The sequence below is a fragment of the Pinus tabuliformis genome, chromosome 4_2, assembly GCF_031772625.1.
Source record: "Pinus tabuliformis cultivar Carrire ecotype Pingquan chromosome 4_2, CPIR1, whole genome shotgun sequence".
Lineage (NCBI taxonomy): Eukaryota > Viridiplantae > Streptophyta > Pinopsida > Pinales > Pinaceae > Pinus > Pinus tabuliformis.
Window position 1 is genome coordinate 783,175,331 of NC_142304.1, and position 17,574 is coordinate 783,192,904.

Genomic DNA, 17,574 nt, shown 5'->3' on the forward strand with positions numbered 1-17,574 from the left:
GCCTCCTAGTAGACTAATCATAGTGCTCATGATAACATGCCACTACACGAGCTATCTTGCACAGTAGTTGACTGATACGCCCTAGAACTCCAATAGTATGTCGTTGTAATCACATAGGAAGCTAGTTGACCATGGTATCAACTATACCATGTGTCAACCCCTCCATATGATGCTCTACCTTTGTGAGGGTCTCTGCTATGTTGAGATCCTGTAGTACTTCTCATCTTATTTCAACAGCTTGTACTAGTTTTGGTGCCAGTTGTGGGTCTCCCACTCATTCGAGATACGACATACCCACTGGTCAAACGGGTCTAAGATGTGCATGTGAAAATCGATGGTTTAGTCTCGAAAACATCAAAAAACAAAAAAATTTGTAAAACTTAAAATAAAAAAATTGTCAAAATATCTTACCTATAACACCTGATTTCTCTCCCTCGAGAAGTCCAAGTTATAGATCTCCATGGAAATCCATCCTTATGTATGGATAATAATCTACCATGATAAATTGCATGTGCAACCATCTAAATAAAACTAGTATGAATCTCATGGACGATGGACCTGCATGGTAGTACATGATATTTGTCCACCTCCTCATCTGTGGAACTCTCACATCAATGGGCTTGAGTGAGATACTTTGAGGCCGTAGCAATGAAATCCTCTCTAGAGAAAAGGAGAGCAAAATTTCTCCATAGAAAAAGTTCTTTAGTCTCCCATATTTTTCTTTAGCTAGTTGTTCTTTCATGTTAACCAATGCTCCCTCGCTCTAGTTGAATATGGTTGGCTCTATACATTCTAAAGCATATTGCATGTATGATATATTGGCCACATTTAGTGTAGATATACCTGCCAATCTAGTGATAGTGGATAAGATAATTCGTAGAGGTAGTCAAACCATGTCTTTTATGTTGGTTTTCCCATCCTTGGTCTATTGGGCTTGAGGTTTGCAGTGAGTGGGAAAGTGATCATTCATTTTTTCTCCTCCTCGTTTCGTGCCTATGAATGAGATGGGCACACCTCATCTATATAGACTTATCAAGAAGTATATGTATTCCAACTTTACCTAAAGAATATGTTCTTGTATCATAAATTCCCATGCTTGAACATCCCATCCATGTACAATATATTCAAGTATTTCCATCTATTGCCTCATTCAGGAAACCAGAAGAATTTTAGCAATCCACAATTTCATGGTGCCTAGATGGTAGCAGGATCATTTGATGAATTCATATATTTTTCTTCATGCTCTCTTTCCCACCATATCAGAGACATTTTGTAGCAATGAAGTCCTGAAATATCACAAAGAGACTCATTAGGATCAATTTCATGCAAAAAATGACAAATTTTGACAGAAACTAGTGGAGCAAATTTGGGATTTGTGCCCAATTCATCCCCCTAAGGGAGGAAAGTGCATTACAATACACCCTCTACTGTTAATTCTCTAGGATCAACACACCTTTCAACCTTCTGCGGGTGCCTTGATCCAGGAGGATAATATTTGTGCCCTAGGGCTTCCATAAATTTAAACAATTTGCATGAAGCTGCAAAATTCCACCATGAAAAGAAACAGAAAGGTATTAGCTCCTACCTAGAAGTGATAGTGCCTGACATGATCCTCCAGATTGACCACAATTAGTTGCATAGGATCAAGCATTAAAATCACCAAGAGATCCAATGTAAAATGATAAAATTGAATTGTCATTTTAGACATTTATGGTCATTTCTCCATTATTTTATTTGTATTTAATGTTTTGACCTAATTACAGTTTAATTTGATCATGAAACATGTATTTCTAATCTGTTTGATGATGTTTTGAGAAGGTCAACGTATGTTTAATGGATTATGTCATGATTTGAATGGAATAAGATCATTTTGACTAAGAGTAAACTTTTATCACTTTTTTGGGCTTTGTAAAATTATGAGAAAGGAGCCCCCCTTGAGTCCTCTTTCATCTGTTTTCAAACTCCAAAAATATGAAAAGTTTCGTGAGATCTTGTCTTTTATAACTTGGTAAAGTAAATGAAAATATGTATAGCCTGTATATAATTTTAACCCTTTTCCACACTGATATAGACTACTTATGAAAAACGAATGCCTTAGTCGAATATGGCTAATAGATTTTCCTAAGTATTTTTTTCTTCCTTTTTGGACTCAAGAGACTACCTACAAAAAGGATCCTTTGGAGTTTTATTTTTCGCCTCTTTTTCAAACTCTCTAAACATGAAAAAGACGTTAAGTTCTTACCTCCGTTGGACTCATAAAAACATCAAACAATGATGGAATCATCAATCATGAAGGGACCAAACCACTCATTCTCTAGGTTTTTTAAATATTCTTAGAGGGATTCACCCTAAGGATGAAGCTACAAATCAAGAATGTGTTTTCCTCTTCATTCTTATAAAAAATAAAGAGATACTGACCAGTAATGGTTGGTGAAATTGGAAAAATGGGATACTCCACTTGTTAATGGCAGAAAGTCGCTCTTGAACATGACACTCTTCGAATTCATCTCCATGGGTTTTGGGTTGGGAAATATTCTTATCTTTTGGTTTACAATACCTTTCAAAGCCTCCATTTTCGTTTTGGGTCAATGTTACCAAATCCATTTGAGTGTCACTTTTATGTTCAAGATAACTCATTCAATCAGTATTTTCTACAATACTCTTAATCCTTCATTCCATCTCTGCCATTCCTAATCTAGTTTTGTATCAGCATCATTATGATCATTCTGTCTCAAATCATCATACCCATTTCGTGTCATTTATGTGGGATACATCAAGACCCTCCTACGATGGGTCAATTCCTGTCAACATTAGCATATTATCCATAAAGCCGACTTATAAAAACCCCTCTGTACCTTGGTACTTAGATACCTCAATGGCAAGTTTACTCATTCTCAGTGACAATTCTAGCCAATTGGCCTTTGATCAAAATATTTTTTATGTTGTTTGACATAGTCTCATTCATTCACACTATACAGATTGTACTAGAGTACCTTGAGAGCCATTAACATCATCGATGGTTTCTCTCACGTCTGTTAACCACATACATCATTGGTCGGTAATCAGATGGTTTCTACCATGTTGGACTTCAGCTCAATACTTTGCATGGTTAGGCCCATACATTTTTTGTTCATGTGAATGAGATAGAAGACCTTGGATCTAGTTTCATCCACCTAGATTTTGACTTTAAGATTAATAAAAGATCACAATGTAAGATGGATTTGATCATATAAACAATCATCTATTCATTGGTCCACCATTAGCCATTTGTGGACATGTCCTTTTTTCATTTTACATGTAATGTTAGCTTATGTGCTAATCATGGGTATGCTTCTCTCAACAAAGATATCATGATGTAAATGTATTGTAGCAAATGATGCGCTTGCAGATTTTTCTTGATCCTCACTTGTCACAAGGTAAAGTACTTCAATCATCAATTGTTATTTTTGAATTTGTTATTTAGTAGGGAATATATTATAGGTAATTTTCTCACACCTGGTTGACAAGCCTTCAAACGGGACCAATTCATGTCCTTCAACTTATTTTCATCATCCGTACCCAAAGCCGTAAGAATGAATCTACTAAATCCTTGAGTTTCTACTCTTGACTACTGAGATTCCAATGTTTTAAGCCCAAACATGCCCTGGCCCTTTAGGGACGAGTGTTGACTATCAAGTTGGCCCTCTCTGCACCTTTGTTGATCACCAGTGGGTTGCTTAATTTTGGGGGTGTGCTGGTTCTAGAAATTTGGGAAAAATAAAAACAATCCTGAAGCTTCCTCTTTGAGAAGCTTCAAGAGGTTGTTTCAACCATTTACCCTGGATAAACATTCGAATCCTATCTAATTCCACTTTGGAGAAATCACCATCCCATCCCTCGAGCTCATTCTCCCATCACTTTTGGATCTCAAGCCTTGATTGGTAAATGGATAACAATTCATGAACTACCTCCCACATCTATATATTTACAACCATTCATGGGAAATGGGTTAGCTTTTGGAGATTGATTCTACCCTCATGTTATTACTTTGAGATTCATTATTCCATGCATTAGGGTGACATAGAGGCATATTTTATGGCAAGGGAATCACAAGTCAACTTGGGAAGCTATTCTACAAGATCAACTCCTATTTTTGGTTGTAACTCTCTCCATCTCTATTAATACAAAGAGCATATTGTTTTCCTATATATGAAGTTATGAGTTCACGTATTTTAATACCATGTTGGTCTATTTAATGAAGTGATTGTATTATGTTATGTTTATGTCATAGATATTTGGCTTGTGTTTGATTGTGAATGATAAAATTATAGCGATCAAAGCTAGGATTGGAGCATACATTAGGGGAATTTTGAGGTCTAAAATGGGCCTCCTATGAAAAATGTACAACCAAAATAAACTTTATGAGAACCAATAGCATTCAAGATGATGATTTCAACCATGGGGGATGATTCACCATTTTTTTAGTAAAAAAGTAAAAAGTTTAAAAAATAATAAAATAATAAAATAATAAAACTATTTTTTCAACTCGTATTCTCAACTTATCTCCTTAAGTCTTTACTCAAATTCAAGTGAGAATCATTGGATGCAAAATTTGATTCCTCATCCAAGATGTACCCGTGTTGTATACTTGTTATGGGCCTTGCTACACAAAATATTAGAAATACATGAAAATATGTGATTGCAATCACGTTTTCCATGTATTTATCATTTTTCATGTAGCAGGGTTCATAAAAAGTATGAAAGATGGGTACTCTTTGGATGAGGAATCAACTTTTGCATCCAACAGGTGTTGCTGCTTGAAAGTTGAGTAAACCCATAAGGAGATAAGTTGAAAATACGAGTTGAAAAAATAATTTTTTCTTTTTTCCTTCTAAAATTTGATGATGTAATCTAATATTATTTGATTATTTCCAATATTATTATAAAATTTCCTTATGAGGCCCATTTAGACATCAAAAATCCCCTAATGCAAGTCGAGGAATGAGTGAAGCTTGCTATAGTTTCTAGGTAGGCTTCATCCCATCATTCAATTACTTTAAGGAAGACATTATGCCCTTCTCTCCGATTGTTCTAGGTCAATCCACCTGGTCTAGGGAAGACAGTTATGTCTGTAGTTCTAGATTCTGTATAACATAAACATTACCAAACAAGAAGCTTGAGTACATTAGAGAGAAGATTGGTTTAGTAGACATCTTCTCCCTAATTGAGAGGGAGTGATGTTGGATAGTTCTTGTCGTAATGGGTCATACATTAGACTACGACTAACAACCATAAGTATTAGTGAAGGCCATAAAGAATTAATGAAGTTTAGAGATTGGATAAGCATATAAAATTGGAAATTCTTATGGATTGTAGAATCTAGGAAAGAAGTTGTAGATCGATACTCTTTGAGGTTGAGATAGGGAATCCAATATAAGAGTAGTCAAAAGGGTTGATATTCCTTGAGGATTCTAGTTTTGAATCCAAGATAAGGATAGTCATATAAAGGTATAACTATTGAACATAAGGATGGGGTATGTGCCTTAGAGAGGTAGTGTTGTAACTCACATAAGGCCTCCCGACATAATTCTCTCGAATGAAGTTGAGCTTGTCTAGTTAAGGTCTTTAGGGAAAATGTTGGCTATGATATAAATGCTTCACAAATATGGCTTATCAGTTCATATCTTCCTATGATAATTCTTCAAGATTTAGATTCCTTATACCATGTAATGGGATTATGAATGCCTCCATAGTTAAGGAGTGTTGCAAATTGTAACTAGGTTTTGTATCTATAATGACATATTTATAATCATGACATTATATTCTTACTATAAACAAAGAAATAGAAAGAAAAATAAAAAATTATTATATATAAATCATGGCTTTCATTCTCAAGTTTAGGTCAAAACAATGTTCTTCATGCTTCTAGGTATTTATAGGACAAATAAGAAATTATGTCATGTGTTATATTCCCATTTGGATATGTTGTAGCGAATAAAATTGTTTATTTTATCATGAAAAATCCATCTATTTCTCCAATACCCATTCGACCCCAAGTCCAATACAATTCATCCCAAATGAGTGATATTTGACCCCTCAAGAAGGCTATAAATACAAGGATTTTGACCTTTCTTCAACACACACTCATCATCAAGTTTGATCTGCAACAATGAAGGAGAATAAGAGATAGAAGGACAATGGAAATATGTAAGAATCATTATTTTCTTGGGTTGATCTCTCTCTCTCTCCTTATTCACACATGTGAAACTAGGGTTTGTATGTAGTTGTATTTGTAGGGGGTGAAATTCTAGACCATAGTTTGTAGGAGGCTGAAATTGCAGGGATGAAATTTTGAGGAGCTATTGTAGGGCTACAATTATGGAGCTGAGTTGTAATAGTTAAAAGTTTGGAAGCTGCCTTGAAGAGAAAAAAATTGGGGGCTTTGTTGGTGCTTCATAGAACTTAGCGCAATGGTCTTTTTCCTTTGGAAGTCTCTTTGTGAATAGATTCTTGTTAAAGTCATGAATTGTCCTTCTTTTGATAATATTTTACACGACTTCCATATTTTTCATAATAATTTTTCCATATTTCCAAGCTACCAGGTCATTTCAGTCATGCTCAGAAACATAAAACGGATCATTTATTCATGACTTATAATTTGTAGTTTCTTTGTGAAAATTAATCTAAAGAATTATATAACTATCAAAATGAAAAAATTCCATAGCTAACTAGAAGTTATATGTATCAGTTCATGGTTAGATAAGTTTCCCCAACATAGCAAGTGGACACGAGATATGGATAGACACCAAATGTTGAGCATATGGATGACCACCTATTTGGCCTGTTATGAAACCAACTCACAAAAAGATAGAAAAGAGAGATCCACGCCTTAGAATTCAGCCTCTTCGAGGGGGAAACCTCCTTTACATTACATAAATGAATAATTCTTGGATGATACAAGTGAAAAGACCTCCTTTCTATATATAGGAGTCTAAGGGGTTATAACATAATCAGAGTCGACATAACAATAATAATGTAAGGGCATAATAATAACAATAGTGGGCTTCTATGGGGCACAATAGTAACAATATGGGCACTACATGGGTACATCAATATAATAAGTGGGTTATACTAATAACAATAAGGGGTTACACTAGTATTATAGGGGCCTAACATGCCCCTCTCCTTCAAAAAGCATTGTCCTCAACACTTGAGTAGTTCTTGATGCTTCTATATAAAATTCTTGTCCTCCCATGTGGAATATTCATCGGGTAAGTTCTTCCCTTCATGAGATACTCTGAAATTGATCGATTTAGTAGCTGTCGGGTTCTTTTTTCTATGACTGCTCCAGGTTCCAATATGATTTTTCCTTCCACTTCAATTTCTGGCAATATTGCTTGAATTGGGATGTTTTTCAACTTTTGAATAAGTGGCCATACTTCTTCGTTCTTCTTCCATTCATCCGTTGCTTCATTTATCCAATTTGGTTGGATAATATAAATAGCACAAAACAATGCTTCCACATCCTCATCCTTGAAGCGTCTTCCCATTCGGTAAGGTCGCCATTTTTTAAGTGCATGTAGTATTGCCAACATTTCGTTCTCATAAATAGCTTGCTTGAGATGTAGTAGTAAAAATACCCAATCACTTACATCAAAACATTTTTCACTACGATGTTGATCTACCTGTTGTTTCATTTGATTTTGCACCGAAGTGGCGTTATCCTTTAAAAGTTGGAGAACTTGTTGTTGATGCTCGATATGATCTTTCTCTGCTTGAACCTTTTTCTTCTTGATATGTCCTATCTTGAGAGTTTGAGGAGTGGTAATTCTTGCCAATGCTTTACAAGATATGGTCTGATTCATTTCTTCTTTCTCTGGGGTGGTGTCCTGACGTATATCCTCTTCTTTTGATGTTTCTTGATCCTTTTCTTCCTCCTCTTCATATTCTATGTAAAATAATTTCTTCTCAGCACACCTATGACCTTTAGTGCATTTGTTATCACAATTGTAACAAAGCCCTTTTTCTCTTTTTTCTTCCAATTGTTGTGGTGTAACCCTTGTAGGTTGTGGAAGGCTGGGAGAAACAACACTTCCATCTTTATAGTTGTGTGGGGTATGCTTCCTGGTTTCCATAATTTTGCTTTCCATTATGTCACAAAGCCCTTTTACTCTTTCCAATTGTTGCGGTGTTGCTCTAAAGAAGGTGTTGCTCTTTGTATCCTCATAATGTGCTATCATTTCCTCCGTGAAAATTGACCACGTAACAAGTTTTTTATGAGAACAAAGCCCTTTGTACCATAAAAATTGATCTAGTTCTAAATATGAAGATGCAATACATACCTTTTGTAACAGTTGTAGACCATGTATATCAAAATATTGCTCCATCTGAAGTATCCAATTTACCGGATCCTTGCCATCAAACTTCCTCATCTTTCTTTTTCTTGATTTTAGGAGCTCTACCTTGAAACGACCGTAACTCTGTACTTTCAGATCTTTAAGTTCTGAAATTGAGACTTGTAGTAGCCCTCTGTGTCCTCTTTCCAATGCCACAAGTCTGATCCAAATTGGATTCTCCAAGAAAGAGTTATGCACAATCTCCCGCAGTGACCTGATTATAGACTAGTTCAGTAGAGCGAACTTGTATGAAGTGCAACATGTCACTGTTTCAACCTTTGACTCTAAAAAATATATAAACAGAAACTACAGTCCGTCCTCTTTCTGTACCTTCTTATGCAATTTCAATCCGATGCTCAGAAATAATGTTATGACGATTTTCCCCAGGTCACCTGTTTTGAATGTAATTCAGGAGTCTGCAAAAATACCAACTTCCTCAGATCATATCTCCGAAACTATCACGTGACATTCTCTGAAATTCGGACCCAAAGTTCAGCGTGATGTCTTCTCAAATGGTTTTTTTTGCGACTTCTGAAACGTCACAGAAAAAGAGTTATAGAGAAAATGCCACGATGACCTGTTTGGAGCAGTGAAACCCTAGAATCCAAAGCTCTGATACAAAATGTTATGAAACCAGCTCACAAAAAGATAGAAAAGAGAGATCCACGCCTTAGAATTTAGCCTCTTCGATGGGGCAACCTCCTTTACATTACATAAATGAATAATTCTTGGATCATACAAATGAAAAGACCTCCTTTCTATATATAGGAGTCTAAGGGGTTATAACATAATCAGAGCCGACATAACAATAATAATGTAAGGGCATAATAATAACAATAGTGGGCTTCTATGGGGCACAATAGTAACAATATGGGCACTACATGGGTATATCAATATAATAAGTGGGTTATACTAATAACAATAAGGGGTTACACTAGTATTATAGGGGCCTAACATGGCCTAACTGGAAGATCATAAAGCATGAGAAATTGGCTGGTCAAATTGGAAGCCAATACTGGTTTTAATAGTCTATATTTCTTTACAGTTTGAAGGAAAACATTTTCATAACCAAGTGAGCATGGAATTGAATGAGAAAAGGCTAGATCCAAAGAAAAGATTGTGTTAAAACTCAATCTTCTCATGATTTTCTCTTATTGTAGAAAATCATGATTTTAATTCAATCATTATGTTGTTCATTATTTTGTCAATGCATTCATGAGTTAATTTGTTGATATGAGTTTCGAATGCACTCAAGCTTGATAGGTCGACCCCCTGAAGAGCTTGTGAGCCTGTATTATTTCTATTTTTTTTTCTTTTACCAAGAATTAGTTCCAGTTTGCATCGATTCTTGCATGCGTTTCTTTCATTTTCATGGATTTATTTTAATTTTTTAAGATTTGGTTTCAAGCTTAGTTTGTTTCTCTATTATGCAGTAGGTTGAGTGCTCACATAAAATATGAAAAATCACAAAAAAATGTATTTCATTAATGGCATGTTCGAATTCTTTCATAGCTTAGCTTCATATTTATTTTCATGTTTGAATTAAATTTTCATTAAGATTGTGCACACTAGTATTTTTTGGAGATCAATCATTCATTTCTTTTCATGTTGTTTTCCTTCATTTTCACTTCTAGTATATTAGTGACTTGAATCATTTATTTCTTATTCCACAACATATATTTTTTTATTATGTAAAAGTAACTTAGTTTCCTTTTAATTTTGAAAAACTAATCTAAATTTTTAATTCTATAAAAGCAATCTAGGTTTCTGATTTATGCAACAGTAATTTAGATTTTCAGTTTTGCAAAATAGCATATAATAGTATACATTTACTTCTCCCTATTAGTGTATCATTTCAATTCTTCTCAATTAGAATAAATTGTCAATTTGATAGATTATTCCTTTCGATTCCTACAACAAATTCTTTCACAAAATTAGTTGATTTTACAAAGAGAACATGTGAGTGACTTAAAAAGAGTTAGTTAGAACTTTACATTTGTTTCTAGATTTGAAAATAAAAAAGAAAAACCATAGCATATATAGTGCATGTACGCTTCACAAGTTAATGCTTTCATGAAATTGGTTTATTTTACAAAGAGAAAATGTACGTGACCTAACAAGAGTTAGTTAGAACTTTACATTTCTTTTTAGATCAGAAAATAAAAAAGAAAAACCGTAGAATATATAATGTACATATGCTTAAAAAGTACACAAACCTTCGTTTGAGGATTTAATGACATAATTTAACTATGAATTAAATTACCCAACATTTTTGACATCGTTTGTGGGGAAGTGCACATAGGAATTTATTTTTTATTTGGATATTATACTAGACACATCCATTATTTAATTGCATAGATAAAGTCATATTAAAATAATTTGGGATGTATGTATAGAGAACAATATTCTAGGGGTAGATTTGCAAGTAGAGGTAGAGGACGTAATTTAATACCAACATCACCAACCACTCCCACTAGATCACGTAGTTCCACAACATCCACCAACACTCACATTCCATCCATAGTAGGTACACATAGACTTGTTTAAGTTCATAGGGCTAAAATTCATCCTAGGGATTTCTGAACCTCATCTACTAAAGTTGTAGTTGAACAACCTACATCTTGTACTGAAGGAGTCATATTTATTTCTTGAACCGGTGAACAACTTGTAGTAGGTGAGTTGGAAATACCTAATGAATAAGACGAGGATTTTTTTTTTTTGACAAGCCATTAATAGAAAAACTAAAGGAATAATAAGAGAATACTATTTCTTGGCATTATATTATCGTTGAAGAATCTACAATGGCTAGAGAAGGAGAAGTACATAATGGAGAAGAAGTACCAAGGATTGGTGGAAGAGGAGGCAAAATAGGAGGAGGTGGTAGAGATGGTCGAGGTGGAAGAGGATATGGTCAATATTTTCATGACGATCCTTTTGGAATCCACATTCTAGATATAGATACCATTACTACCATGAAAAATATCTCCCAATCTCTCCTCCCCAATTTTCATTGTTTAGGAATTCAGGATCCTGAAACATTTGTTTTTGAGTTTGGAGTACCATGCATATCATATAATTATTTACTTTATCCTCATAAATTGAAATTATTTCCTACTACTATTGATGTCAAAGATGCTAAGTGATTCATGGGTCTAGGAACACATTCTATCAGTACATGGAATGATATGAAAAGACTATTCCTTAAAAAATGGAAGGATTATTGTTTACATTGTGACCTTAAGGTTGAAGTCTTTAAAATGATGAAAAAGAGGATGAGAATCTTGAATATTTCATAGAAATATTTTCCTATAATATCAAGAGGGATAAAATGCATCATCTAGATGAGGAAACATTAAAAACCCTCTTGTTGAAAATTGTAATGGATGAATGGATTGATCTTCTCAATTTAATGGGTAAGGGAGATGTCTCTCAATTGTCATTTCAAGAAATTTGTGAGTTGTGTAAACATATTTCAAGGGGAAAGGAAAAATATTGCAAAAACCCAAGCGCTACAGCCATGTCTAGAGTAAGAAATTTTGCATCTTCAATAGTACGTATCGGTTGAATGTATGAAGATGCGTTGCACTTTTGGGTCAAATGTGGCGATGAAATTTTAAAATTTTACTCTTTTATCAAATCAAAGCCTTCAAAATTCATATAAACATTGTGAATTTTGATTTGGAGTAAAAATACAACTTATGGCGAATTATGATGTTGTCCTAATGATATTTTTTGCAAATTTTTTTAGTATTGTGAAATATGTCAATTCTCCATCAAATGAAATGCTTGTCCTTCAAAAATTTTGCACACCTTAAGAGGTATGTGTGTTCTTGTAGCATAACTTAGTCTAAAATGTAATTTATATATATATATATATATATATATATATATATATAATATATATATATATATATATATATATATATATATATATATTATATATATATATATATATATATATATATATATATATATATATATATATATATAGATATATATATATGAACATGGTCTACATGGAGATAACGAGGTTTCTCATATTAAATTTTTACTTTTAATGCAAAATATACATTTTATTATTTTTCGAAGTTGGCAAAGTAAAATTTCAATTGCATTTTGCAGACATGTGTTTGCATAAGGATTTTTTCGACTATTTAAATAAATTGAAAAAACAAGAGTACCCTTTTGAAAAGGACTTGTAAGAAAAGATAGTGGTATAAAAAAAAAAAAAATCATTGTGTATATGTTATTGATTTTTTATTTAGCCTATTTGCAACTATCCTAAAAAAATGCAAGCAATATGTTTAAAATAAATTAGATGAAAAATATGAATTTGTAAATGTCAAACTCATATGGCATTGGATACATGATTCCTTCCTGAATCCAACATGTACAACTCTTCCACCTAAGGAATTTTTGTTCCTTAAAGGCTGTTAGGGTACAAAATTATGCCATAGAAAAACTTGCAAAAGGGGTACTAAAATTATGGTTTTTATGACCTCATAATCTAGATCTAACGCCTAAAACCCCTGATCGAGTGCTTAAATTTGAAATTCAAATAACACGATCCAGGGTTTTCGAAACCCTAGATTGAGCCATTTATGTGGTTAACTAGTGGCTCAATCGATATCCTTTACATGGTTATGTGGTTAACTTTAAAACTAATATCCTTGGAAATATTAGTGAACAAATTGATACTTTAACGATAGAAAACAAGCGAAAAATGAAGAATTTTGCAAGATCTATTTTATGGTCTAGATGTAGGAGAAAACATATTTTACGACAATGTCCTCCTGACATTGTTGAGATATGTGTCATATGTGCAGAAAATCATGATAGACAAGGATGCCCTTCAATACATGGACTTAAGGTTATCTTCCAAGATGAACTGGGCACGAGTCAAGATGAGTGACTTTAATTGTTTTCCCCTAAGAGACATTGACAACCTCAACAAATAGGTTTTTGATCCCTATGCTCAATATCAATCATATGCATAACCACAAAGTAATAGGAATGCACCGATTCCTTGGTAAACTTGGCCACCTCAACCCCAACAAAATCCATCTTGGTCACAAGGTTGGAAATATTCTTATTGTTGAAATCCGCAGTACCTTCAAACATTTTGATAACCATACCCTCAATACCAAACTCAGTACTATCTGTAGAAATTTAATGTGTACATTCAAAATTGTTCATGGAATTTACTAGATCACAAGACTTGAAGCTACATTACTCATCTACGGAAAGAAAATCATGACTGAGAATAGAAATCATTACCATTCATAAAGATTCAACACACATACAAAAATATTTATCTAGGGGAAAGAAGCTTCTCAAAGCCCCTTATTATCTATATTGCATTAATAAAATAATAGAGAAGAAATACAATGTTTTCTGAAGCCTAAGTAACCCCTACACTAGTATACATTATCTCATTGCCTCACAAACTAACTCAAGCCAATACTTAGCCAATTTCTCATCCTACTAAGTGCTTATTTCCTCGTATTGTTCGGCCCCTATTTAATACGAATTTTCCTCATTTGGATTGCACAATTTCTTTAGGTCAATTCTCTGATTGCAAGTACCATTTGTACAACTTGGACTAGCTTACAACTGATATTACACTGCCCTTGAACTTCAATCTCAACTGGGTAACTCAAATTATATGCATGAAAGAGTTAATTTAGGTTGATTGATCACTTTAACTCGATGATCACTCAGTGCGAAAAATGTTACATGCCCTTGAATGAACCTCCATTGGTTCTACTAACAATGAGAACTAGTTACACTAACAATAACTCAAATTAAGTGAAATAGATTACTACAAATTAACAATTAATCTTGTAGAACTGAACTCAAGTGTGCCAAACTTGAATTTACTGATTTAAATAAGTGACAAGACCCATGTCACCTCAGTTAACTACCTCCAAGTATTCTATTGAAATTAAAATTCAAATTTTCTCCTAATTTAATCAAGCCAAAATTAAATTAGGAAGTTCTTGCTAGATTTTCAACACTCCCTCTCAACAAGAAATGGATTCACATCTACCCTAATATATCACCTTTGGATATGTATTCAACACTTCTCACTGTTGTGGTTGCAACTACAACATCTGCAACTGAGAAGTATAAAAAAAAACAAATTGAATCAACTGTGTCCGCAACTCTCTACTACGAAAATTGTGATCCTAGTGACTCTTATATTGAGCCTCTTGCACTACTTTAACCATTTATCATCACTCCTTAGTGTCTAAATAACATTTATCCTCCTACTACTTAATACTATGGGCCCCTGTAGCAGGGTAATGATCCATGAGACAAACACACCTCTATGAACTGTGCAAAAATTTCTTCAACTCTTGGACTAAGAATCTACATCGGTCCACTTCACTCCTGGAGGTATAGCTAGATGTCCTCCCTCTGTCCACTTGGATCAAACTCTTCCACTACTGGAGGTCTCTGCTTGATTGGATGTCTCCACTCAGCCTCCTCTTTGCTTCTCCATTTTTGGCTGCTCTCCAACTTCCTGAGGTTTCTTCTAAGGCTACATGTTGAGACGTCTAACATGCTCCCTCTCAACCATCAAATCTATAGCCTCTACCTATTTCGTCAAGGCTTTGAATGCATTTTATACCTATGGTGCATATATATTTTTGACTCGAAACCTGATATACTTCACCTGTCCTGTGGTTATGTGTCTCAAGAATGTCTTTCCTTTGCTCAATATAACATCATAAGCACAATCTTCTAAAACTATAGTAGAGACAAGATTCTTCTTTAGACCGAGAGAAAACATAAAATTATTGAGTCTAAGAGGTGTTATAGACATTTTTTTGCCTTACAGCATTGAGCATGAAATGTCCATAATCTAAGGGATCCAAAGTCCCTAAACATGTTGTTCCTACCCCTAGAGGAACAAGGCTAACTAACCACAGCCATTCACAGAAGTTCTCCACCTGAAACCACTCAAAAACAAGTCAATTCAGGATCATGTCAACTGCTCCACTGAGCATCTGCGCTGAATGTCAACTGATCCACTGTCTACCTGCGTTGAATGTCAACTCCAACAAAGGCTACCTGCACTGAGCGAGTTTGGACAAGTGGCAGGCGTATTCCTCAATGTGTCAATGCTCAGGAAGCTTCCAAAATGACACTTGCCTCAGGGAATTCGACTGGTGATGAGTAAGAGGTTCCAAATCTCCAAGTGGAAGCAAGAACCTCCAAGTGGACTCAAGAATTGAGAGAGGGAGAGGACACTAGTTAGATCTCAAGCTGACTCGTCCTCTCTCCAAAATAACTATTTATAGATCTCTCCTCCATGAGATCTAGAGGCTGGAATTTTGTTATTGCAAAGAATTTCTGTTGGTTTGAGATTGGAAACATTGGGTGCTTAATGCTTTGAAGGGAGTTGAAGAAGGAATTCCATTCTGCTGGGAAGGAGATGCTGGATTGGAGCCCTCTGAGTTGTATCTCTTCCTGAACCTTGTTATCAATCAATAAAGCTATCTTGGTTTTCTCCTATATACTGGTGTATTTGTATGATTGCATTAGTGTATTTGATTTACTTCTAATCCTGAATCATTTGTGAATATGAATATTTGCCTTTGTGTTGTGTTCTTCTCTTGTCGCAAGTAGCTGTTCTCTTGTCACAGGTAGTTGTTCTCTTGTGATCTCGTGGGAATCAAGTAGTTGTTCTCTTGAGCAAGCGAGGAGGCAAGTAGCTGTGAACACCCAGAGAGAAGAGGATCTAGATCGAGGGACAAATGGAAGACAACGGTAAGTCTATCGATCTCCTCTCTTTCACATTTCATAAAGGAAGAAACCAGAATAGCTGTATCTATTTGTTGCTAAGGTACTGTCACACCTTAGGTGGATAAGATCGTCCTGCATAGGCATTTTTCCCCAGAACAAATTGGCGACTCCGCTGGGGAGATTGCTTTAGTCATTTTATTTGTGTTTACATCATTGTTTGCTTCATAGATTCAATAGCAACAATCGAACTACTTCTGCAAAGTAGATTGTTGCTGCCTTGATCCTTCACTAGATTTTGTCTATGATCTGAAAAATGGACTCACAAATTACTTGATGATCCTTTGTGATAGTCTTTAGTACCCTCTCAAAGCATCCCTCTGATTATACCTTTCTTGTGTTTCTGATTTGGCCTGAAAAAGTTGATTTTTGAGCATTTTGTGACCCAGAACCCAGGGGAAACGAGAGTTTCTCCTTCAGCGCAGACACTGTGAAGGCAGTTTGCATTTCAACGCAGGTCCCGTGAAGGCTACCTGTGCTGAATGTCAAACCCACAGTGTTGGACTTGCGCTGAACAAGTTTAGCCTTGTGCAGCTGGGGTTCTCTGCTGTCTGTTGCCCTGTTTTGATCTCTGTTTTTTGCAGCCTTTAACCAGCATAGGTACCAGTCTGATAACTCCTTTTCTTTGCTTAGATTCCACCTCCATTTGTACAAAAATACTGTGAGTGTTTTTATGTGTTTTTACGTCATTTACAGTTTTCCTTTGCATGAGTGAAATAATCATCCTGTAGCCCTTGATTCAGATCTGATTGACTATGATCGTAGGAGAGAGTTCATTGGCTGTTTACAGTTGATTATCATTTGCTTTTGCTTATTGTTTTGAGTTTGTCTCTTTTAAGTGTCGAAACAAGTATTCATTTCGAAAGTCACAAAGTGATTGTAATCTCTTCTACCCTTGTTGTTTTCGAAAAAGTAAAATTTTTTGTATCTGTCATTTAAAATCAAATTTAAAGTTGTACAAAAAGCTTTCTTTGTAGGCATCTATACTAAGAAAGTGGGAAAGAAACACCTGCATTGTGCATTTGCATTTTGATAAGTTTGCATGATTGATTTAGGAAAAGTGTATTAGAGTGTGTTGATTACTCTTTGAGAAAAGATAGTATCTTTCTTTTCCCTTAGTAGCTAGGATTTTCAAAGTTGAAAAGATTATAAAGCTTGCTTATCATCTTAGACTGCATTTAGGAATTGTACCATACATCTCGTGGTGATCCTGAAAGACAAACTTCTAAAAAGATTAACTTAAAATAAACTAAATGAACCTAACAACGCTTTGCAACATAACGCACAACATAGAGGTCTAGGCTAGAGACGTGTTCTGGCGTCGTTAAGCCTAGTGACTGTCGATCTCGTGGAAGGTGGGTGATTCCTCCTGAGGGACAATAGCGCTAGT